The sequence below is a fragment of the Thermobia domestica genome, chromosome 18, assembly GCF_964235325.1.
Source record: "Thermobia domestica chromosome 18, izTheDome1.hap1.1, whole genome shotgun sequence".
Classification (NCBI taxonomy): Eukaryota; Metazoa; Arthropoda; class Insecta; order Zygentoma; family Lepismatidae; genus Thermobia; species Thermobia domestica.
The window spans coordinates 56,899,181-56,926,010 of NC_137471.1; positions in this window are offsets into that span (position 1 = coordinate 56,899,181).

Sequence of the window (26,830 nt, forward strand, 5' to 3'; positions counted from 1 at the left end):
CATATTACGACGACGACGCCAACGACAAGAGGAGAACTTGTACAAAAGAAGTGAGGGGAAAAGGGCGAGAGAGCAGAGCAGCAATATTCCTACTCTCGTTATTTCCGGTCCATTATGCAAGAAAGCTTCTGGGATTTTGTGTTTTCAATTTGGAAACAGCACAAGTAATAACACGTAATTAAGACGGGGGGAAATTGTTCCGGTTTTACTGTAATCTTGTGCTAAGCAACCGCCCCGGATCAACGGCCAATAAGCCTGTAAAACTTCTAATGTTTATTCTGCCAAACGCTCGAATTCTACAACAGATGAAACTATCCGCAGAGAGAGAGAGAGAGAGAGAGAGAGAAGGAAGCAACAATTTCATTATCTTTCCAATATATTTAATTTACATGTATTACAGTGGTAGCAGCCTTTAGTACTAAAACCGGACCTACGCAAGTAAGAAAATGCAAGTAAGAAAAAAAAAAAAAGAATACTGGCTTTGGTCCTCATTCAGCAGATGTCTGAACTCACGAGCCACGGCAAAAATAAGAGAGAACACAGCCCTCAATCATATTAGTCAGCCTGAGCCCTAGCTGACGCGACCTATGTACTATATTGAGAATAGCAATCCCATTCTCCTGAAAGCATGAGCCCTGTAAGTTTATAACAAACCAGAGCCAGAGAGCCCTAGCTCAACGAGGTTAGTAAGTGCGAAATCGAGTAAGAGTTATTTGAGAATAGCGAGCTCAAACAAGTGATGTAGCATGAACTCATTGAGGACACGGGCTGAGTCCGTCAGTGTCTGAAGTTTCACTATGTTATTTTTCAAGGAGAATAATATTCATCAGTGTCTAAAGTTTCACTATATAAATCTAGGAACAAGATGTTCATCAGTGTTTGAATTTCACTATGTCATTTTTCTAGGAGCATACTGTAAGTAGGTGTGTGAAGTTCCACTATGTCATTTTTCTAGAAGCATGTTTTAGTTAGTGTCTAAAGTTCACTGTCATTTTTCTAGGAGCATGTTATTCCTCTGTGTATGAAGTTTCACTATGTCATTTTTCTAGGAGCAAGCTGCTTGTCAATGTCTGAAGTTTCACTATGCCACTCTTCCAAAAGCATGCTATTCGTCAGTGTCTGAAGTTTCTGTGTCTTATTTCTGTAAGAACATGCTGCTTGGTGAAAACGGAAGGAAAAAAGCAGCTAATCTGCCGGTAAGTCAGTTTAAATCTTCACCCCAACTTTCATTTCATGGACAAGAGCAAATCTGAGAAAACAGAGGAGTATGTTCTTTCTGAGAATGTTCCTTAATCTTGCAAATAGTGAGTACCGAGCAAATACTGCATTCCATTTTTTGGGGGGAGGGGGAGGAGAGTACACGAACAGTATACTGAGATCTCGCAAAACCTGGAGTATTTGAGTGATTTTACATGTAGAGATTTTAAAGTGATTAACAAAACTGTGACTGAATATGTTCCAACTCTTTGCGCTTGTGTGTCGGATGTGAACCGACGTTGTAAATATCCACTGTCCATTCCTTTGTCGGGACGCTCCCGACACTACAATTTGCCGTTGTTTGCACTCCGCTGTTTTATGTCGGCCAACTTGTTTTCATTCTCCACGCCATTCTCTGTTTCTGTTACAGCTAGCAATTGTGTATATGCATTGTATTCGTGTAACGATAAACGTCTTTCTCTCCAGATTGAAAGTAAGCCTAACACTTTTTCTGTTTTTACGGTGGCAGGAAGAAGGGCGATGAGATAGATATTTAACCTCTAATAGTAAGTAGTAGTAGTGGTTGCAATAATGGTTAGGGATGGCCACAAAGTTCCGGTTCCGTCGGAACCCGTTCCGCGAGAACCCGGTTCTCGGAGATCCGGTTTTCAGAACCGGTTCCAGACCTGAATCCGAAAAACCCGATTCTGGAATCGGATCTTAGGAACCGGTTTCACACCTGGATCCGAAAATCCGGTACCACCAAGAACCGGTTCCGGCCATCCCTAGTAATGATCACAGGTATAGTTGTGGTAGTAGCAGTAGTAGGGACAATCAAATTAAAGCGAATCAGAAGAGGACATAAGGAATGGTAGTGGTGGTCAGCAACTACTGATTGGAAGCGATATTTAGCGAGTGATCCTGAAATCATCAAACTCCCTTTTAGTGTTCCAAGTCAAGTTTACAAATAGTTGTTAAGAAAGCCAAAAATGAGATAATATAGAAATTTAAATATAATTCCATCATTATCAATACTGTAAAGACCAGTAACATTTTATAGTCGAAATTTCTGGAGAAAAAAATAATAGTTGAGGACTATTTTTGTGACATAAAAATGGAATGCAAATGGTTAATAGGAAAATAATAAATATGCAGTATTTCTAGAACAACTGTATAAATTTCTAATGTAGAGAATTGCAAAGTATGCCTATCATTAGTACTTGATTCCAAATAAACCCAATTGCATTGCTGAAGACAAATTTAAGCAGACCCATCACTCATAACATTACAGCATAAATTTGAGAAGCTTTAGCACGTAAAGAAATTATGAAGGATGTTTTGGAAGCTGAGGCTGGGAACTGAATTTTTATATTAAATTCCGTTCATCTGTCTGATAAAATTATTTCACAGTATAAATTTAAAATGTGGTCGAGGTCTTACGAACTTCAGTGTGCAGCTTCAGCGTTAAACACATTACAATCACAGGACATAGTTCTACCTCTGATAAATTGTTTGAAATCAGCAATTGCAGCGTGGGTCCGAGTGGCTAATAATGCTGTATATATCTTTTCTTTTTAACGTAATTCGGAAATGGTTTGTAGGATGAAAGAGGCAAACGAAAGAACAATAATGAAAGAAGGTAGGAAAATGCATGCGGATGCGATAGTGTCAACCATGGACAACACTCAGAAATCTGAGAATTAAAACAAGAAAATTTCACACAATAAAACCACTCATGTAGCACTGACTGTTGTTACCAAACGATTCATTACTTGAAATTTTAATTAATCGAATTAAATATAGTTGGAAGGAAAAACGCAGTGTGGATGTACTGTATGTATTATTCAGCATTGTAAAAGAGGAGATTTTTAAAAAAAATAATAAACATTGCTCTCTTTGCAGATATAAATCAGAACAACCGCAATGCTCAAATTGCAGGTGTCATGGGCGAATGATGACCTTAACGCAATCCAGTAATAACCCACCTAGTGACGCATTGCTACTTTTGCATACAAAAGAAGCAAGAACACAAAGGTGACTAAAAAGAAATGGACCAAGACATGACTTGCATTTCTAAGTCAACAAGACAAAGGGTACTAACTTGCGTTTGTAACTGAGACTTCAGTGTGGCCTACATATTTCTCTTATTAAATTTACACAAAGTATCTTCTTCTGCAATATTATATCATTTTTCACTGACAACGTGATCACACACTTTCATTTGTAAAAATGGTTTCATAGGCTTTAACAATCTGAAACACCACACAAAGAAAACATTGTGAGCGCATGAAAAACATCAATTCTACATTGAAATGAAGTTAAATGAAATCTTTAAGTTTTACGTCCCACGGCTATGCTCTCTAGGCTAAAGGAGACGGTGATGATGAGAAATGAATGAAAATGGTGGAATGAAGAAAGATTGAGGAAACGGGACAACCCGAGAAAACTCACGCACATGGTTTTGTCCACCACAAAGCTCACTCGGCGCGAGCTGGGATCGAACCAAGGACCACATGCACCAGAAGTGAACGCTCTACTACTGAGCCACCGCAGGCCCCAAATTCTACATTGAATCAAAATTTAAAACTAACACTTTACAGGCGCTTAGAAAAATAATTCTAAGACTTTTATTTTTCATTTTTACTTTTTGAAAGGTGAATTACATGCATTACACCCAATTAAAATACTCTAAAACCATTTTGTTTCAACTAAAGAATTGAGAAGCAGAGAGAATTATCTCATTGTTAGTGAGAATGCAAAAATCAAAGGCTGGAGTTCAATTCTGATTTATTATATTCGCAAAAACACAAACGTAGGGGCGGGTTTAGGATTTAGATTTCTGGGCTTTCGGCATCTAAGGCCATTTAGCCCGTCACGTTTGAGGAATGACGTCCCTCGGCGAGCACATTTTCCGGAGAAAGGGAAGGAAGGAAGCAACCTGGAACCTATAAGTTAGGTACCACTCCGACATTTGCCTGGTGTGAATGAGGAAAACCCAGGAAAACCTCATTCAGTGTGGCTGGCCAGAAAAAGCGTTTTTTTTACTTTTCGACCGAGTGCCCCCACCGGGAATCGAACCCGCGACCGCTCACATGAAACACATACGTTTCACACGGATATTTATAAAGTTATAAAAATGGAGTTTCTAGTTTTACATTCCAGGGTTATGCACTGTAGGCTCAATGAATAATGTAAATAATGATTGTGAAAGAATTGGTGAAATAAGAATCTGAAGAAGAAGCGGAAGAACCTGGACACTGAGAAAAAAGGACTAGGATTTCCGTGTGGATACATCGTATTTACGCGGGTGCGCTCCTTAAGTAATGTAATTTCATGTATAAAAGTACAGCAGGTTGGAACAGCATGCCAAGTCTGGAGTTCGTCGTCGAACTAGACTCGCTGTGATTGGACAATTTTATTCACATGATTGATTTCGTGTTAAAAACTATTACTCTCGTAAGGTAGGGAGTCACAGATTTAGAAAGAACCAAGAGGGGACACTCGTAGGAAGGTAGTAACAACATTATATATCTAAGTTACCACCGTCGGAATGGGTATAGCGTTAATTCTAGATTTGAAATGGTGGTCCCACAATACAAAATTTTCGCTGGACGGTGGTGTAGATTGTACTACTGATGAAACAACATTACTTAATGTGGTGACGCTCGTAACCTGGTAAAAACAGCATTTACATGCCGACTGGATTATGCATTTTTCTCCGTGGAGGAAACCCATGGTGTTTCCCAGCAAACTCACATCGCCCTGGAATCGAATCATAGATCCCTCGCACCAGAGGTGAATACTGTACTACTAAGCTACCGTGCCCTCACGAAGATAATGGTCATTATTATTATTACTATTTAATGGTTCCCAAATTTTCAGTTTAAGATTGATTCAAAAGTTGAAAACTAATTTTCGTGATGTTTTCCCTAACTTCCCAAGTTAAACTACAGACGGTACATGTGCATACAGTTACAGTGTCTTCAGTGGTGTAACTAAAGGCTTGGGGGCCACCCCGCAGACAGTGTGCAGTAGGGCCCCTTCTCTACGTCACACTTCACGTGTTGGGGGCCCCCTGATGGCTTGAGCCCCCAACAATGCGGGGTCTGCGGGGCCTTTATTTACGTCCCTGAGTGTGTTAAATCGATTTATGTGTCAACTGAAGAATTAAGAACCAGAATGAATCATATCATTCTTAGTGAGAATGCATAAATATAGGGTGCAACGATTGAAATGCCCGCCATTTCTGTTGCAATAAGTTAACAGCACGGAACGTCACACGATTTTCATCTGTCTTTATCGTTAGTGGTCACAGAGCGCCGAATAATGCATGATTATCATCTATTTTGAGCGCTTCACAATGGAACAACGTATTGTCGTAGTGTAAACTTATTATACACGTGGTGAATATTGTGCAGAGGTTGTTCGCCAACTCCGTGGAATGTTTGGTCAAAGACTTATTCGACTTATCACAGTCAACTTATTCGTTGCATTACGTTGACCAAACGTGTCACGGAGTTCGCAAACAGCCTCTGCACAACATTCATCACATTTGTAACAAGTTTACACTATGACACAGTGATGCTACGTCCTCAAGTTAAAATTTCCCTCAGAAATGCTCGAAAATTCCCTTTTTAAGATAAAATTTCCCTAATTTTAGTTCACTATATCTATATCATTGTTTAAAGAGAGCATTCTTGCGTATCTATGGATTATTATACTGTGCTCATATCTCCACAGCATACAATTGTACTTTTGATCTTCTGTTATTACTTCAATGTTATCTTGTAGACTACAATGATATCTTCAAACAAGGCCGCGAAAGACTTGTGGAAAAAAAAAGTTTGCCACTTCGTCTGTGGGATTCTGGAATGCCACCGTCTTTCGTCATACTGCCGCAGTGCTTAGTAACATGACATTTGTTGAAAAGCTTAATTTCCCTACATTTTATCTTAAATTCTTAAAATCTCCCTTTTTCCCTCCTTAAAAGGTTCTTTGCTAAATCTCCCTACGCCGCGGGAAATTTCCCTCAAACTAGTATCACTGCTATGACAACACGCTGATCTGTCGTGAAGCGCTCCATTCTTTCCTGTACAGAAAACAGATGACGATCATGCGCTATCCGGTGCTACGTATCTACTAACCATGAAGACAAATATATAAAAATCGTGTGACGTTCAGTGCTGCCAACTTACTAGAAAAGAAATGGCGGACATTTCAAAAGTTGCGTTTTTTATCGGACACACTATAGAAGGCTGAAGTACACTTCTTTACTCTTATTCTCGCAAACATAAGTAGATCCAGGATTATTGTTTCGGGGAAACTAGATTATTGATTAGTATGTGGAAGGATTCTGTATAGTGTCACAGAGCTGTTTCTAATGTTATAGAATAAAATGACAATTCTAGATTTACTTCACGCGGTTTGCCCTATAGGCTAAAGAAAACGAAAAGTGAATGTTTATGATATAATTTGTGGAATGGGAATCTAGATACAAATGGGAAAATCAAGAAAAAAACTCAGGGATATTATCTTTTCCATTACCTGGGATGGAACCAGGTAATTTTACATCTAAGGTGAGTGCCTGCCACTTACCCACTGTGTGTCCCCCCTTGATTCCTTATGGCAGCTTGGATCTCACTTTAAGTTGTTAACGCACGTCTCATTTCATAAACTCAATACTAAAACCAGCTGAGAATGCTCGAACAGCATTGCCAGAACGAACTTAAAAAGATTTTTTTTTTCGAAATTTATATGAAATTGTATATTAAATTTATTTAATTAAATTAACTAGTAACGCAATAATCATTGAACCAATAAGTGGTATTGGTATGAAATCAATATTTGTATTGATCAACACCAAAATCATCTCTCTATGACTTATGGTTCCCAAGATATGGCTCCTTAAATCTCTCGAAATCGAAACTATTTTGGCCAATATCTCGGCCGGAACGGAAAAATTCCATCACTTCTTTCAGATAGTTTTTGGTGCTCCATTGAATAAAAGGGGTCAAAATTGAAAAAATCCTAGAAAACACACAAACACACACACACATACATACATACATACACACACAAATACATAGAGAATTCAGTAACAAACTTTTTAAGTTCGTTGAAAACAGATGTTAAAACTCTAAAAGAAACTAGTGTTGCTCACGAAACGAGACAAAAAGTTTTCTCGTCTAGCATCGAAAATTTTATATGTCTTGTCTCGTTTCGATTCTAAAAAAAAAAAATCGACTCATTTTGAAAAATTTCTTGAATCGGTTTGTAAATTTTTGTTCAAAATTTATGCACCTGATTTTTGTAACTCATCTAGAATCAGAATCCTTCTGCGTAACAAGTGGTTCACGAAGAGTGTGATCTAACAACATTTGTACCATATTTATTATTGGAGCATATTGTGTAATGACTTGGGTATCTTTAAATGCCAATAAATACTCTTCGTTATGTTCATACAATCGCTCTGTCAATTCGTATGAATCATGTATACGAAAGCAGTATTTGCGATCTAACACTTGGGTGAACAAGTGTTGCTGAGGAAACTCTTTTAAAAAAAAATAAAAAAAAATTCGCGACTCGTATTGATTCTCATCTTGAAAACGAGACGAGGAATGCAATGTGATTCGTCTCGTTTTTGAGAAGAGACGCGAAATTTCTCGGTTTCGTGGGAAATACTATCAAAATAATAAACAACTAAAAAGTGAACCTCAAATACTGCGGCCTTTATGTTATTCATAAATAGTGACGTTCATTTGACAGTAAAAATAAAAGTTCGCAAAATTATCATAATTCGAAGTCTTGCTGTGAATATGACAAAGGAAGAACAAGGATTCATCTTGTCGGTATTGTTGTAAAGAAACGTAGTAAGTATAAGACCTAAGCCATGGTGGATTTTATTGCAGAATAGGAAAGGAGTCGAAAAGAAAACCAAAAATAAATGGAAGGAAAAACTTTTTTTAAAGAAAAAAATTAAACTAACCTAAGATTTATATATGTTTCGCTCCTACTTCTTCGTTTAATATCTTCACAAGTATCATTCTGAGTTTTCTTCTTCATTCCACGTAAGAATTCCCAGGAAAAACCATAACGAACTCCGAAAAAAAAAAATAGGAAAGAAAAGATAGACAATATTTTTCTCATCACGGCTAGAACCCTACTGGGGACGTTCAATCTGCTACACAACAAGATCAAGAAATGACTATAGAGAAAGAGAGGAAAGGCACAGACGAAATACAGAGCAAAGTATTGGATATCTAGGAGTTATATATATATATAACCAAGAGACAAGGACAGAGAACTCAAGGGATGTCTTTGGGACTATTCCTCTCCCTCCCCTTTCCTTCTCTGATCCTCGTCAGTGGTTATATAGGTCGAGACAGTGAACTCATACGGTTCACTCAAACTACATCTGGCGTAACCACTTTCACGGCTCACGAATCAGGACCATCCCTTCTTCTGCACCTCATCCTCTCCCTTAACCCTAAACTGAAATTTCCCTCTAACAAACCATTTCTGTCTTGCTAACAAGAGACGTAACACCCACTCATACTACGACTACTGTCGCAGCCGCCAAAGTAATTTATGTATTTAGATGTTGACTTCTCCTCCAACTTGTGGAAGGAAATAAAATGCTAAAACACACTGTGAGTTGCTTTCTGTACATTGCAGATTCAAGGCTCATGCCAAGATTTATAAAAACAATAACTTCCTTCTTCCAGTGTCTTGCCTCTGGATCTTAATGCAAGCAGTACATTACTTTCTTTCCTTTTTCGTCGAAAGAAATAATACTACGTGTTGCAATTTAGGGACTAATGAGGACAGATTCCGGTTATTATTAAACACTATATATTAATTTGGATTTTACTATATTTCTACGTGTGGCCACATGGTTAGCGCTGCACATGATCAAGCATATAGTTACGGCTGGGATCTCTCTCTGTATATTCAGTATAGTGTCACAGTGAATATGAAACAAGATAGAAACAAATCGAGAACTATGATTCGAAAAGCTGACCTCAGCTAATTGGGAGAAAGGTTTAGAAGAAGAGTACGGTTTGTTTTATCTTGTGTTATTATTATTTTTTTTAAAAAAAAAAAAAAGAATGCACGTTTTTTCTAATATTTCTTTTCAAATGTATTATGCAAGATCGTGAAAGTCTAAAATTTTATTCGAACTTGTGAATTTGACTCCTGTATACCAGATAACCCTACATTTCTCAACAGTAAAACTGGTTGGTTCGAAAAATCTGATACCGATCCACTTTAGAATGAAACAAGAGATCGAACTTTAAAATACATAAATACATAGAAATCTAAAAAAGTGACTATTTAATAGGGCTATAGTGTTGTCACTCGACTTATATCACTGTGCAAAATTTCCTCATTGTATGAAGTCGGGAAATGTGTTATATTAAGGTTGCGAGATTTGAAGACACTGTTGAACCATTGTAACTTAAAGAAAAGCAAGTAAAAAGAAATATGCTATACAACACAATTTTAAACACATTTAGAGGAAACCTTCCACACATTATACACATATCAACAACAGTAAATTACTTAACATAGATGGCAACTACTGAATTTCGTTAATACTCCTGGTGCGTTCCAATGGCATTCCGCTGGAACGCATGCAGAAGAGACTCACCACTATCACAACACCGATGGCAACAGAGTATTTTCGCTGTGTTGAGCATCACATTAGAGCCAAAAGAGGTGGAAGGGGAGCACGTAAAGCAGCATAACATAATGAAATTACACATATGAGGATTGGGTAATGTTGCAGTCGGATTGTGCTCTCGAATGCTCGTGAATGCGCTTATTAGGCGACGAGAGAAGAGTAAATTCAGGTTATTCACGGCAAATGTTAATATAGCTATTATATGTAATCAACCGAAGCTACGGTATACTAGGAGGGATCCGTTTACACTGTTGGCACAATGGTTTCACCTTTCAGAAGGATTCAGAGCGGAGGAAACAACAGTGAAGTTCTATTTACATGAACATACACATACACACATACATACACTTTATACAGTAAGTGTGTGTAATCGGCTTGAACTTTTAGACTAGTGTTCAATTTCTTTTACTATTTTTAAGGAAGTTTCTAAGGAGATAAAAGTTTACCAATGAGTATTCTTCTTCCTTACGTTATCGTCGAGAATTTGTTCCTAGAAAGTCACGGAAATTCGCTGTGGTATAATTTCATTCCCCGGTTCCTCAGCATCGGGAAAATATTTGATCTATGTCTTCATTTCATACTCGTATGCAAGTTTCCATATAAACTAGTCATGTTGGGTATTATAAAAGCAAGCGAAACATTTTTTCTTAAAAAAAAAATACTTTCATCCCAACCAACAGCAATAATTCTTTATATTCCAAGAAAACACATTTTGTTTCATAATAATAATAATAATAATAATAATAATAATAATAATAATAATAATAATAATAATAATAATAATAATAATAATAAGTTACTCCGCAACATAAACAAATCTTATCCTTGCTCTTGAATTATATCAACCATAAGCAACAGGTTTCATAAGTAAGCCTAAAAGAAATTATATGTAATATTTAATGAAAATTGGATATTTTTTAAAAAACGTTACCGTTAGAATACTTTGATAAGATGGGAACAGTAAATCTGTAATTTCAAACCAAATAGACTATTTGCTCCTAAAATTCTGCTTTTATTTTATCATTATTATTATTATTATTATTATTATTATTATTATTATTATTATTATTATTATTATTATTATTATTATTATTATTTACAAAATCTGGAGAAGGGGGATATAAAAATCGCTCATCTAAGCAACACCGAAAACTTTGGATGGATATTAATATCAATCGTTTTCTATTTTTTTTTTTAAATGTCAACCCCTCATTCCCTCCATGACGACGGGAATGACTTTAGACTTAAACGGCATAGGGTGAGCCAATATTTATCTCAGCAGCTCCGAAAACTATACACTGGACACCAATATCGCTTGTTTTCTTTTCTTTTCTTTTCTTTTACATGTCTCCCTCCTAAACCCTTCACCTTCTACCGAAAATGTGCTGAAAACTTAAGATGGGCCACAGAGGACTCATGTATCAAAAATCATTAAAATCAGTGCAGCTGTCTAGGAAGAGGTTTAGCGAGGAAATATCGTTACATTTATTTTTAGAATTCCAGACTATGCTACGCATAAGTGTCGGAAATGTTACAAAACGGCTATGTCCGTCCGTCCGTCCATGTGTTGACAAATATCAGAGCAAAAACGGTAAGAGACATCAAGAAGCTTTTTTTAAAAAAAAAACGATTCACTATACCAATAATAGATACCTTCTCCTCTGTTAATATCTTATTCAAACCGGAAGTAGTAGAAATCAACCATTTCCGGTTTCAATGTTTATCATCAAAGAATAAAAACTGTAATAGATAGCGATAAGCTGATTTTGTAATCGGTTCAGCGTCTCAAGAGAACATATTCGAACACTCCTTGCAATACTCGACCAAAACCAGAAGTGTTCGAAATTTACTAATAGACTAATAGACTACTAATTGAAATGGACTACTAATTCCAGTTTCAATACTCACCTGCAAGTCTACCAAAAACAGAGTGGTTGGAATTTACTAATACTTTCATAGAACAAAAACGGTAAATGATGTCGAGAAGCGATTTCTTGCAATCGATTTAGCGTTCCAAGAATAGATTCCATCCCCATCCTTGACACTCTATTCAATACGGAAGTGGTAGTAATCAACCATTTTCGGTTTCAAAGTTCATCGCTATAGAACAGAAACGCCAATAGATGGCGGCAAGCTTTTTTTGTAATCGGTTCAACGTCTCAAGAAAACACATCATGACCATCTGCTACACTCTGTCGAAATCAGAAGTAGTTGAAATTTACGTGTACTTCTGATTCCAATAATGATTTCCATAGAGCAAAAATGATCACAGATATCGACGAGCGGATTTTTGCAATTAATTCAGCATCCCACGAATAACTCTTCCTTTAATCCTCTATATAAATCGGAAGTAGCGAAATGAGCCATTTCTGGTTTTAACGTTGGTCGCCATAGAACCAAAACGGTAATAGCTACAAGTGGGTTTCAGTGATGAATTCAGCGTCTTAAGAGAACGTACCATTATCATCCGCAATACTCTTCCAAAACCGGAAGTGGTTGGAATTTACTAGTACTTCTGGTTTCAATACTTATTTCCATACAGCAAAAACGGTATCAAAAAACAAATTTTAACACAGATTCAACGCCCCAAGAAAGACTTTTGTCTCGATTTTTATCTAGGGTCTATCTGTTAAAACCGGAACTGCTGAAAATCTACGTTACAGCACTGATTGCATAATGTATAAAACAGAAATTATTGGCGATAAGCAGATTTTTTATATGGATTCAGTACCAAGAATATGTTTCCTCACTGATTTTTTTTATTGCAATCAGAAATGATCGACATCAAAATGTTTTAATGTTAATGTCCGTAGAGCAAAACAGTAAAAGATAGCGAGTAATGTCTTCTTGATATGAATTCAGCGTTCGAGGAACAGAATTGGTCTTTGATCTTATTCCTCTATTGTAACCAGTAGTTGTAAATGTACTGCTTTAAGTTTGAGTATTGAATTCGCATACCTTGAAAGTCTGCCGTAGTTTCGCACTGTGAAATGAATCTCATTTGTTATTTATATAGATCTATTGCAGTGAACAAAATATCAATTTTGTTACGGTAATTTCAGCAATAATTTGGGGAAAAATATTGAAAAATACACCGAGGAGCTTAGTGAAGTTTGTGTTTCTGCTTTGAGATACTTTTATCAGAATCGAACTCAAGACGACGCTGCGAATTCCATATCTTCATATCGATAGATTACAATACAGACGTAGTGTGTGCGTGTATGTGAGTGTGTGTGTGTGTGAGTGTGAGTGAAAAGAAATAGACCAAAATGTGATGAGAACTGGTGCCTAGTGCACAATTTTGCATTCCGTATGGAAGAAGAAGGTCCACGTGGAAATATAGACCAACCAACCACATTTGACAAGCGGCGACAGAGAGAAAGAAGGGGATCCATACATATATTGTAGATAGAAACACGGTATGTGTGCAAACTAGACATCAACTGGAAAAAGAGAAAGAAAGAAAAGAAAAGAAAAGAAAAAGCTCAGTGGTTGCACTATGCAATCTACGAATCGGAAGAGCAATTTCCTCACAGTTTCCGCCGAAATACTATTACGAGAACACACGCTCACTGAATACTGATACAACAAACAGCAAAGTTTATTTTTTTCTTTCTACTTTTCGATCTATACATGAGTACTTTTTCTTCTATTCTATTTCTATTCCGCTCTATTCTCTCTTTTTTTTCCCATTAGTTGTTCCAAATAGATCACATCTCAAATAATTGGATTGAGATTTCATTGGGTAACGTTTTCTTTAAAAAAATATATTTCTTTATTTTAATTTTATTCGACGAAAAGGCACGAGTTCACAATGATGAATAGTTCAGGATGTGAACAAATCAAAATGTTTTATGGATCTTGTCTTTTTTTACTGCATTTAACAGGTAATTAGCATGTCCGTTTTCTTTACTAATTCTTGTAGCATACATGAGGTAAGGACTATGGGAAGCCATAACTTTAAGAGACAAATTGTTTCTTTTCTTCGATATTTTCTTTATCAATGTCTTATTTTTAGACCAAAAGCTCCAATATATTTCAATCAAAGATTTTCTTGTAGGCCTTATATCTGAAGAACTACAGTGTAGCCAAAGTGTAATGTAGCCAAACCAAAACTATCACTTAACTCAGTAGGATGTGCTTATTCCGTAGAAAATATGAAAACTTGATTTAGGGGCCGTCAAAATTTTGTTGTCCCTGATCCAAAAACTAATTATTGGACCAGATCGCAATCTTTGATGCATTTTTTGGATAATTCCTAAAATTCTTGGCCACGATCGCAACCTTTTGATCATTTTTTTATCATTCATAAAATTCTTGTTAATAATAATATCGCTAGTAGAAGTTCATTTTAACCCTTCCACTGGGGAAGGCGACGGAAAAAAAAAATTCCCTAACCTGCGAATGTCGATTATAGTCGACGTGTTAAAATTTGTCTGTATCTTGGTTTTGTCGATTGTAGTCGCCAAAGGTTTTCTGTGTGATTTCTATTGTTTATCGAAAACAATAGAACACACACACACAAAAAAGAACGGTACAACTTTGGCGACTACTCTCGACAAAGGCAAGATACGGACAAACAAATTTTAACACGTCGACTATAGTCGACTTTCGCATGTTAAGGAAATTTTGTTTCTGTCGACAAAAGTCGACTTCCTCTGTGAAAGGGTTAAGATACGTTTCGTTTGAAATTGCTGTTGTTTCTTCAAGTTAAGGATTCATTTTCAGAAATAGCTATAAGTACATGAAACTTACGTGTTAGATCTACACTTTTAAGAACCCATTGAAAACTTCTACGATCACGTAAACAAATCAGCTGAAGTTTAATAATAATAATAATAATAATAATAATAATAATAATAATAATAATAATAATAATAATAATAATAATAATAATAATAATAATAATAATAATAATAATATAAGCCTCTATTAATATTTTCTTCACATAGGAATTGCCTGTTTTAATGCCACCAACTGTAGCCTCTTTCTCACTCTCACTCTTTTTCCCGCATCCATCTATAGCATCTCTGAGTATACAGTTCATTCTCAGCCAATGTCCCAAGCAGTTTCTCTTCCACCTTTTAATTATTTCAAATAAATAAATAAATAACATAACATAACATAATTTGTTGGGAGTAACCTTCCAGTAATTGTTGATTTGTTAATTGAAGGCTCAATAAGACATGAACCTTTACGTTAAAGTAAACATCTTTTGAGTTAACGTCCCACGTATATGCCCTTTAGGCTAAGGGAGACGATGATTAAAGCAAGTGTATGATGAATTGGGTGATAGAAGAATTGGTGGAATGAGAAAGTGGGGGGAAACGGGAATACTCTGAAAAAAAAACAAGCACGATGTTCTCCACCACAAAATTACTGGCAGGGGATCGAACCAGAGACCCCACACACTAGAGGTAAGCGCTCTACCACTTAGCCACCGTACTCCCTACATTAAAGAAGAATCTGAACTACTGTAATGCGTTCAATGCTCCTTCACCGGAAATCGAACCCAAGACCAAATTCACCAAAGGCGTGCATGCTATACACTAGACCAGCGTTTCCCAAACTTTTTCAACTTGCGGCACACTACAGATGTAACTTGAATTCTTGCGGCACACTCATAGATATTATTATTATTATTTGTAAATATAAAATACAGTGGTATTTTTTCTCTGTGATTACTGATCTCACAGAGAAGAAAGCTCGATCACTGGTTTTCCCCCCGTGATCATTATGCATATTTTCCATTCTAATTTAAAACTTGACAACAATTGTAATGAAATATAGGACTCAGGTTTCTAAAAATACAATTCCTTTTTCGAAAACTGTATCCAACTTTTCACGAAGAAGGAAGATCAGTAAATAATGAACGAACAAATAAATCTCTTTTACTTTTAAAACACAAATGTAGGTAATTTGTATGCACGTTTGCTTTGTCAAAAGGATTGAATGATATTTTAAAATTTCAAGTTACGAAATTGTCTGCAACAATAAAGAAGCAATAATGGTCATAACAATGATAACAAATACTTTTTTTGAACATTAAAAATGTACAGAAAAGTAAGTCAGTATGAAACAAAATTGTAGATTCATAGTAGAGGTTCATAGTAATGTGAAATACAAATATACATTTTTCCCTATGTCTTGCAATTTGATTGATATAGAATTAATAATTTTGTTTCAATTTCCTCGCGGAACACCGGTTGGGAAACGCTGCACTAGACCAACGAGGCCCATTCCAATGATGATAAAGTTTTTTTTTTTTTTTTTTTAGATGATTATGACAGTGACCATACAGAATATTTCCGCTCTCACTATTGGTTTAGTAGAGCTTTCTCGCGGCTAAGCGGTTAGTGTACGCATCTTTGGCGTGGGAGATCAGGTTTGATTTTTGCCGGCGGGAGCTCATGTGATTCGGGTCGCACATTAAACTGGAGGTCCACGTCTCATATAGCCTCGCTGCTGAATGGGACGCTAAACTTAAAATCAAATCAAAGCAAACCTATTGGTCACGTAGCTACTGCGTGCACACCTTTGGTACACGTGTCCTGCTTAGATTGTGGTGGTTGAGAATTGAAATAGTATAGTGATTCGAATTCCATCTTAGACTTAAGGTCCATGTCTCATATAGTTTCTGTACTGAAGAGAGAAGCTAAGCATCAAGAAACATATACATTACTGTTTATTTCCGTATGCATCATTTTGCATCTCCTACTGAGTACAGTTTTCAAAAATATAAATCAAGTTAGCAACACTGAGAGGTCTGATAGAATCTATAGAAGCAGACTTCACCCTGTGCGTATCACTGTAGAACACAATAAACTACTTTGGCTTTTCTCCTCTAACCCCTCTCTCTGACCTTTCTTTCTCTTCTGTATGACTTCACGGATTGAAGCAGAACGGATTTCCCTCTGAGCATATCCAAAAGACATTTTTCAATACATCAGCAGCATTCGAACTGAGCAGCTTATAATATGAAAAATTCCTTTATCTTATTTCTTTCACTTATATATATATATTCAGAAATGTCTACAAAAGAAGTTCTATTCCCCCTAACGTTTTTTGAATCTCTTTCTCTGATCTGACAGGAAAAGGTTTAAATCTGATATTTCATTAAAAGCAAAAAAATTGAAATTTTATGTAAAAGTATCATTACTGCTTGAGAAAGTCTTCTGTTAACAGACAAAATTAACTCTTCTTAATGGAAAATGGGGCGAATAGAGCACAAGGGATTCATTCAATCCAATTGCCAAAGTTGTGACAAAAAGAGGCATAAAATTTGTACGATTCGTTTAAATGCATGAAAAATGAACACTATTTATTTATTTATTTTCACATTTTAAGAGTCTTCATTACAGCGAAATTAAACTACCGCTAATTTCAGAGCATTTCTGTAATATCTTCAAAACAAATAAAAAATATTCGAAAAGCAGAAACGTAGTGAACTAGACAATACGATTTTGCATATTATACCGTTATCACAACTCATCTAACTGCTTTCGATTTGCAACTGTAGATAGATTTAGCATTTTTTTGCGGGTTCTGTAAATAGTGGCATACTAAAAACAGATAGGTGAATTGTAGTAAAGGTATCACACGCAAGATTGTACTGTCTAGTTTACTACGTTGCTGCTTTCGGAATATTTTTATTTGTTTTGAAGATATTACAGAAAAACTAAAATTAGCGATAGTTTAATTTTGCTGTAGTCAAGACCCTTAAGTGTTATTTACAATATCTGAACATGAACCCTTTAAACACTGAAAGAAGCTTCAGGTAGAGAATTTACATCTATATATAGGCCTAAGTGACTATGTTTGTGACTTCATATATCTTGAAACACACTACCAATTTCGATCAAATTTTCAACATAGATAACATTCGGACCTTGAATAGTTTTTATCATTTAGCTTTGATGATAAAACTTAGGGGAAGGGGAGATATTTAAAAATATATCGAAAATGACCGATATTAGTGTCGAATCCATAGTTTCCGGGTTTGCTATGATGAACAGTGACACTTCCGATGCCTTTTAAATGTCGAAAATGAAACGAATTCATCTCGTGCGATAAACGAGTATTCTGCTAATGTGAAGTATATCCGAAATGACAATAATTGGATGTGAATCCCAACCAAATATTAAAATACCTACATCACATTACCTTTCAGGACTGGAATTTATTTTTCAAGTCCTGTAAGAAATGATTCATTTTTTTAAAAAAAATACACATTTATTCTGAATAAAAGTGAATCATCTATGCAGTGCTCAGCTCTGGGATTGTCAGTTTAACATAAAAGTCGTATAAATGTAAACTTCGTAGATTAAAACCGTGTGCACTTATCTTCCGAAAGATTTTTTCAACTTTGTCTTTCTTTTTCGTAACTGAAAGAAATATCCCTACTATTGCTTCAACTTCATTCGTCTTCCCAAATAGAGGTTACGATTATTATTATTATTATTATTATTATTATTATTATTATTATTATTATTATTATTATTATTATTATTATTATTATTATTATTATTATTACATTATAGTGGCACGTTTGCTCTGAGGTAAAGAGCTCACGTTTGGACACAGAGTCTACAGTCCGATCTCAATCTGTGTAAGTTTATGATGAGAGCAACTCACATTGTGCTTTATTTTTGTTTAATTATTCTTTATTTTTTCCAAATTATGCTTTGTTATGCTTTATTATTAATTTCAATCATTACTTTGCATTAATCGTGTATAAAGTATCGTAAATCGTGTATATAATCGTAAATAATAATAATAATAATATTTACTATACATTGAATATTCTAAATATCTTGATCTATTTATTAACATTTTATGCAATCAGTTTCTTCCATATTTAATAAACATTCTACTTAATGCATTGTAAAGAGATGTGCTTTACTCGAGTCAGTTTTTGGGGGCGCGGTGCCTCAGTGGTAGAGCGTTCATCTCCGATGCTTGGGGTCCCTGGTTCGATCCCAGTTCGCGCCGTGTGGACTTTGTGGTGGACAAACACGGTTTTCTCGGGGTTCTCCCGTTTCCTCCGACTTTCTTTATTCCACCATTTCACTCATCTCTCATCATCACCGTCTCCCTTAGCCTAACCGGCATAACCGTGGGGCGTAAAACTTAAGATTTCATTTCATTTTTTTCGAGTCAGTTTTTTCTATCACTTGTGTGCCTTAGAGGTGCATATATACAGAAAAGTAAAGTAAAAGATGCCACCAAAAGTACCGAAAGTGCTCAAGTTCAAGAGGTACACATAGCAATATAGCGTGGAGTTTCTTGTGTACTATTCATTGTTGGCAGAAATTTTTCTTCTTTTCCTTTTTCCTTTTCTCCACATCAAAAGATTACACCGAAAAGTTTACAGAAATGAAAATAAGCTTTTCGTTCTTGCATTATGTTCTCAATGATTTTGCATTATAAATATTGGTTTTACAAAAAATATTAATACAGTATGTTACACTTGCAGCTAAACAGAATTTTCCAAGAATTGTGCTAGATATTTTAAATGATGCTTTATGCTTTATTTTCTAAAATTATGCTTTATTATGCTTTTAAAATAAGTTTCTTCTGGACCCTTAGACAATCATAACTACGTTCAAGATACCAACCATACGTGTAAATTGCTATTAGGTTTTTTATGCGTTTTGGTTGTCCTATTTATGATTAACGAACTCATTTTTTCGCGTTTTTTAAAACATTTTTTCCGCATTCTCATTCCTCTAATTTGATCATCAACTCATTCAGTTTAATTAATCATTCATTTCCTTTAGTGCACCTGGTTTAAAGGTGGGACGTAAATCTAGATTTCATGACAATAATTAGGGTTGCCAAGGAGACAAGAGTTAAGATTCTCTTGTCTTCACAAAGGTTTCTTGCAAATAATGCTTCGTCTGGAAAATGTATATGTTTTCATTGAAAGTCTTCTGTCCTATCTCGTCACGCGGCAAACCATAATAATAATAATAATAATAATAATAATAATAATAATAATAATAATAATAATAATAATAATAATAATAATAATAATAATAATAATAATAATATAAAATGAAGTATAAAAAGAAAAAAACACCAAGCAGGTTAAGGCCCTTGCCAGGGTATTAAAATATTCAAATTTCCTGAGTTTTAAAAATAAAATAAAAATATAAACTAAATCAAAGTCAAAAATTAAATCAAAGTCAATTTGTTAAAATACCATCAGTACAATATGATTATGAAGTTTCATTTTTGAGCTCCCTTGTGGCTAAATGGATAGCGTACGCACCTTTGGCGTGGGAGACCCGGATTCGATTCTCGGCGGGAGCTCATGTGGCTGTAGGTCCATGTCTCATATAGCCTCACTGCTGAACAGGACGCCAAATTCAAATAAAGTTGTATTTAAAAGGATTAGTCAATGTTGAAAGTTTCACATTCACCAGGCAAAATATTTCACATTGTTGATGTATTAAAATAAATATACGTATGTATTATTTAAAATATATTAAGATAAATATTAACAATAATATATAAAGATATGTGGATTACAATCCTATATTATTAAGTAAAGTGATGAACTCTCTGTCCGTGATCATTTATCTATTTACAAGCAGAATGCCCGTTCTTTGAACGGGACAAATAAGGCTTATGGAAAATATTTGAAATATATAGACCTATAAACAAAGTTTTCTTCTTTGAAAATACTTATTGATACAAATTCGACTTCAGTGGACTAATGTCACGGATCCATTGTAAATGATCACATCCTTTGCTTCTCTCCTTGGACAACACTTCGGAGATTCAAAATATAGGAAAATACTTTTAAGCCTCCCTTTTTCAAGTACAGGGTTCGCATTTCGCAAAATCCCGACTTCTTTGCTGTCTAGGATGCAAAGACAATGGCTATACGATATTTTTTGAGAGTTAATAATTTCAGAGATGAAGTATCAGTGAGTGAGGTCTCTGGATTTACTGTTATATATATTGTATATTTAGTTTGCATATATTTGGAAGTACATATATGTAGTTTAAATTATTAGTTTTGCTTATTTTTAGTACAGTAAACTCCCGATTATCCTTGGAATTGGCTGGCGCTGCTACCGCGATAAGCATATTTCGGGGATGAGCTGCAAAATGTCCGAAAAAGGACACAAATCAACATGAAAATGGCTTTGAACAATTTTTATTTACAGTAAGGGGCTTACACATACAATTAAAATTATAACTTAATAAATGATAGTCTTCTGTACTTACAAGTTTGTTGGTTTACTTTTACAGACACACGCAAAAAAATAAAAATCGGTTAACTGTTTTTATTGTTCCATGTTAAAACACTTTTATTTTGAAGTTTTCTTTTAGCACCATTTAGCTATTCTTTACACATCATTTTCTTTTAATACTGTAGTTTATCGTCGCAAAAAATTAAAAAAGAAAAGGAAGATCGCGGATAATCGAGAGTTTACTGTATTTCACATTATTAAAGGTTTTTTTTCTACTCACAACTATTGACGCAATACATTACTAATGAAACTTGAACCAATTAATTGAATGACAGAGAAAATAATCTTTTGTTTGGTAATAATACTATAAATGAGTATACGTGTACAATGCTTTCAAAATGAAGAAAGTGACCAACCTACTGAAACTACTACCAAAATTGGAAGGGTTAAAATTTACTACCACTTTCGGTTTCGATATTGATTTTCATAGATATGGAGATGCAGTTTTCTTCAATCGATTCAGCGTCCCAAAAATAGGTTCCACATTCTCCATAACTCCTATTCAAACCGGAAATGGTTCAAATTAGCCATTTCCAGTTTCAACGTTTATCGCCATAGGACGAAAACGTTAACAGATAGCGAGAATAGGTTTATACAAACGATTCAGTCTCAAGGCAACGCATTATAACTATCCCACACTCTATCAAACCCGGAAGTGGTTGAAATTTAGTACAACTTGCGGTTTCAATACTGATTTTCATACGATAGTTCAAGAATGCTAAGAGATATCGAGATGAGGTTTTCTGTAATTGATTCCAGGGTGTCAAGAGAACATCGCACCACAACTCGTAACACTCTACCAAAACCGAAAGTAGTTGTAATTTACTGCTACTTCCGGTTTCAATACTGACTTCCGTATAGCAAAAGCGGTAAGATATATCGAGATACAATAATTTTGCCAATCGATTCAGCTCCTCAAGAGTAGGTTCTATCTTCTCCCTTGACCATCTATTCAAACTGAAAGTGGTTCATATTAACGATTTCAATTTTCAACCTTCATCCCACAGAACAAAAACAGTAACACATAGCGAATAATGGCTTTCTGATATTGATTCAACGTGCGAGGAACAAGGTTCCATCTTTGATCTTATTAATCTATTGTCACCGAGTATTGAATTCCTATAGTTTGAAAGTCTACTTAATTTCACATTATGAAACGAAAATAACTTGTTACTCTACTGAAACTAATTTATTTACGTACTGTGCATGAAAAAAAATACATTGTTAAATTGTTTGAGTGTATTTATTGTGTTCTGCTTTCTACTAACGATGGCTAGTACATAGTCCTAACAGTGACACACAATTAACAGAATGCATTAATTTCAACACAGTACTATTAATAAGTTTCAGCTACCCACGAATATATCCCTTCAATTTCTTCTACTTAGTCACTGTAAATATAAATAACATTAATAACATCAACACCCGAATACTAACATCAAAGGAGAATATATGACTTACTATAAACATGCTAATATTGAGGTATGTATACGCTTCCTATATATAAAATTATGTGTCTCCTTCAGGTTATGAGGGCACCTTTAATGTAGACTCAAAACCTTTCCGTCTTTTGAGTCATTTCCATCGTCTTCGCTTTGAGTCTCCCTTTTCCTAATTTCTCTCTGGAAAGGGAGCTAAACGATGAAACACACAGGTAGGAGAGAGAGAGGAAGGAAAAGGGAGAGAAAAGGAGAACTAGAAAACAGTTTCATTGACGCCTAAAGCCAAGAAGGAAGGAAACACGTCAAGAGGAAGACGGAAAGACAGATAGACAGAGAAGAGAACTGAGAATACTCTCTCACTTTGATAGAGACAGAGAGAAAGAAGAACCCTCTCCCTCCACGCTCTTGGTGCTCATCGGCAGTGAGTTTTAGTTCGGATTGAAGCGAACGAAACCGGAAAGGAACGAGGCGTTCAACTAAGTCAGGCGAGAAGACTATTACATCCGTAATCGATTCCCTTGAATGCATTCAGCCGAAGAAAAGCACCGGTGCAACATCTCTCCACTCGATTTCTTATTCTTGTCTTCTTACTTACTAGTCTCCTAACCCTCTTATTCATTTCTTCCCACTTTTCCCCTCCAAACGATCAGTTTTAGGACGCATCGAACTGAGTGTAAAACGTAAAATGAAGTTTTCTTCCCCACCTTCTATTCTCAAATTACCTCTCTTTCTCTGTTAGTATTCAAAGCCGCAACTTCCACACAATATTTCTGACTCTTAATTTATAATATTTGTCTCTTATACAGGGTGTTTCAAAACAACACCGACAACGTTTGCGAGGTAATTTCTGACACCAAGATGAGTCGAAAAGTATAGACCAACCTGGGTGCACAAATGCATACTTTCGGAGTTAAAGGCTACCAAAAACATTTTTTTAAATAACTTTCAATTTCCATAGCTTCAAAACTATGGGACCTACCGTTGTCGGATCAAGACTTCATTAGGAACTAGTATGTGCCCTATACAAATATCCAAGTTTCAGAATCCTGCGGTATTTTCACAATAATTTTTATAGAGGTAGTTGGTGAGTACCTCAAATTATATGCCCGTAACCAAACTCCCTCTATAAAAATTGATGCGTTAGTACCGCAGGATTCTGAAATAGGTATTTTTGGATAGCGCACATACTAGTACCTAAGTGAAGTCTTGACCCGATTACGGTAGGTCCCATAGTTTTGGTGCTATGCACCTTTAAAGTTTTTTTTTTTTTTTTAATGTTTTTGGCAGCCTATAACTTTGAAAGGAAGCATTTGATCACCCAGGTTGGTCTATACTTTTTTGTCTTATCGTGGTGTCAGGAATCACCTCCAAAACGTTGTCGGTGTTGTTTTGAAACACTCTGTATAACCACTTACGAATCTTGGTAATAGTATATAAACCTTTTCAGATATTATTACAAGAAAATAAAATTTGTATATTTTCTCGGCGTTGGCTTTTTAAATTTGTATTCAATGTGAAAATCTGGAATTCAGAGTGTCTATTTTAGGCAGTTACATTCAACAATATCAAAACAATCGCAATTAAGGATGGTATGAAGTCCAGTTAAATTTTCTTTACCGTAATAATATAGTAAAATTTACGGTTAATGAAATTTATATTTAACGGAAACTTGTTTCGAATTTAACAAATTAACGGCTCCATGAGCTCATAAACAGCAAAGCGTAAGTTACATTGAACGAGTATCTGCATAAAGAATTAATTTTTATAAATAAATTCCAAACTGTTACATATCGAATATGTAATTAAAAATGAAATGAAATCTTTGAGTTTTACGTCCCACGATTATGCCGGTTAGGCTAAAGGAGACGGTGATTATGAGAAATTAATGAAATGAAGAAAGTGGGACGTAACGGGAGAACCCCGAGAAAACCCACGAGCACAGTGTTTGTCCACCCCAAAGTCCACACGGCGCGAGCTGGGATCGAACCAGGGACCCCAAGCACCGGAAGTAAACACTCTACCACTGAGCCACTCAGCCACATAATAATTTAAAACACATACTATACTCGAGTACTTATGAAAAATAATTGAATGCATTATAATATTTATTCACTATTTCGTTTGTTTTTTTTTTTTTAACATAAAAGGTAAATCGACTTCTACAAATGCAATCTTAGAAAAATCCCATGGCTGAGATCCAATGTCTGAGTCTGCATTCTATGCAATTAAGCAGACTTTACTGCTGTACTCGTCATCATCATCATCATAGGTATTCTGGCTTTATTGGCAGGTCACTTGCCGCAGCTGAGAAGCTTCCATGCTCCACGGTCCTCTGCTAACCTTTTCGTCTTCGCGTATGATCTTTCTGTTTTAATATCATCCATTACTCGTAAGCCTAAATAAAAATGTAGTCTTCTGCTCGGTATGCAACACACAATGCATCGTGTATCTGCGGGTTGCATATTTCGAGATCCGCCCCGTCCCCTTAAAAGACTGATCAGATATTTCGTTTCGTTTGGAGTATTATAAGAAGTAGGAACGTGGACATCAGGAAAAAACAACTAGAAACAACTATTACATTATTATTATTATTATTATTATTATTATTATTATTATTATTATTATTATTATTATTATTATTATTATTATTATTATTATTATTATTAATATTATTATTATTAAATATTCTACCTTTCGGCAGGTCCAGAGACCAATAAGTTTTTTTTTTCTTAAGGATATATTTCTTCCATGTTTTTCAATCTTCAGCTTCCTTTTTTAACTCCCTCTTCTTCCTATTCCTCGCTTTCCTTCCATCGTTCCTACGAGTGGGAGAGTTTGGAGTGGGACAAACTAATAATAATTGTTACGTGTAAACAATTAGAGATGTTAACTAAGTACGACTTTAACCTATAATGTACAGCGGGTCGAAAGCTTGGATGCAATAACCATCATCCTTTCAACAGAAACAAACGCACCGTATATTTCTAAATCCGAGGCGATCCCTCTTTCTTTTTAAAACATAGGATTACAATAATAATAACAATAATACATTAAACATATACTGAATTTATTTTCAGAATTTAGTATAAATCAAAACAGATACAGAGCTCCCCTGGCTTTCTCACTGGAACGGTCCACTGAATCTGTGAACGTTCAAGGATAAAGCGTAGGCGAGGAAGAGGGAAAAGTTACAGCTTAATCGAAGCACGTGACTCTGTTCAGTGGAGAAAAACTCGTACATCATATGTCGCGAAAGCAAGTTGACCTCATAGTTTTTGAGCACGAAATTGCCGCAAAAAAAAAACTTCGTTCAATCAGAATTAGGATCAATTACAGGCAATTGTAATCAGAAATCTAATGCTGTGTATATGGGAGTATAAGGCGAATGCTCACCTAATATCTTCATACTTCCGCGTATGCTCACCTAAAATTTACGAAAGAACGAGCGTATACGGGAGTGAATATAAACTATATTTTTTGAAAATGGTCAAGTGTACCCAATTTTAAAAATCTACTCTCACACTGACATCACTGACTAATACTGTGTGGATTCATAGCTTGAGCGCTAATCTGCAGGAGAGGCTGAGAGTTTTCTAAAATGGGTCTGGGTGGGACAATTGGAACAGAGATATACGAGCAAATAATACCTTTACATAAAATGAAATATCAGACAGTGTACCACTTACTGACACCGTTAAAGTAATCAGATTAGCTCCGCCACCCCCTCAAAAAATCAATTGAAATCAATCGAATGGATAATAAGTGCAAGCTGTATTGAATTCTGGTTAGGAAGTATTTGGGGAAGAAAATTTTGTAAAGGAAGAACACAATGGATTTTATTAGTATCAGCATGTATTAAAATAATTCCAGTCAAACTATTTAAAAACTGGACAGTAACGTAGTTGAGCGCTCTACTTTGGTGCGAGTGCTCACTGGTTCGATTCGAGGTTATGTGAGTTTGTGAACGACAACATTGTGCCCGTGGGTTTTCATGATATTCTCCCATGTCCTCCCACATTCTCAATCCACCAATTCACCCTCTAAATAATCATCCATCTTCTTTAGTTTGCAGGGCGAAATTCTGAGATGTAAAACTGAAAGATTTAACATAATTTCACTTTTTTCTACGTTAAACTGTGTTTTTAGCTCGTTCCCTTAATTTAACAACTCATTTTTGCCATTCCGAAAACAAAAGGAATATTTTTTCCTTTCTTTTCTTGCTTTTCTTAATGTCTTCACTTCAA